Source organism: Penaeus monodon, chromosome 25 (genome assembly GCF_015228065.2).
Source record: "Penaeus monodon isolate SGIC_2016 chromosome 25, NSTDA_Pmon_1, whole genome shotgun sequence".
NCBI classification, from domain to species: Eukaryota; Metazoa; Arthropoda; class Malacostraca; order Decapoda; family Penaeidae; genus Penaeus; species Penaeus monodon.
Window position 1 is genome coordinate 31,504,375 of NC_051410.1, and position 764 is coordinate 31,505,138.

The window sequence follows — 764 nt, forward strand, 5'->3', positions numbered from 1 at the left end:
GATAGGGGCTGATTCATGAAAAAACTATTATCCTTTTTTTTTTAATATAGATAGTGTAATTTTTTAACCAAATGTATATAATAATTGTTATGCCTGGGATTTTTAGCATAGACTTCCTACACTAGATTATCCATTTGTGAGAAAGCACTTTATTTTTTTTGTTGGGCTCACTTAATTCATGTATTAGAGAAAAGCTAGGTGGGGGGAGCATGGGTTGCAATTCATGGGAACATCAAGCTTACAAGAAAAGCTAGCTTTTCTTTTTTTATAGTGTGCATCCACATGGTGGGAAAGTTAGGGAAGCTGCTTTACAGTCAGTTTGTTATGCTGTATTTTTTTTTTCCTTTATAAAGCGGTTTGCCTCTGTTTTATTGTCATAAGGCTTTTCTGATCTTTTTGTCTATCCATCCTTTCAATCACAATGTTTTTTAGAGTCTCGCATGGAGGAAAGTAGAGGGCAGTAGAGGAAGGGAAGAGCAAGATGTGTTCAAAATCCTCAGAACCACACAGATGCATCCAGCTGAACTCTGTAATACTGATGTTAAATCCTCTGTTCTGTTGGGGGGGGGATGAAAGTTGCCAACTTTTCTCCCCCCTCCCTTTTTCAATTAAAATTCTGAGTGGAAATAATTGTAAAGAAATGTAAGATATTTGATGCTAGATTTCTAAGAAACTTGAAATAAAAATCTTGCTTTGAGATATGGCTAATAAAACCCATTTCAATGCTTGACCAGCTCTCAGTATGTATGAGTGCTTCTTAAAAT

The 764-nt window shown here is 35.5% G+C and overlaps 1 protein-coding gene across 1 annotated transcript in view; it reads left to right on the forward strand.

The window, feature by feature from the left end:
• Positions 1-764, forward strand: part of LOC119589145 (heterogeneous nuclear ribonucleoprotein R-like) — a gene marked incomplete in the record, with an annotated part of 129,871 nt that overhangs the window by 22,348 nt on the left and 106,759 nt on the right.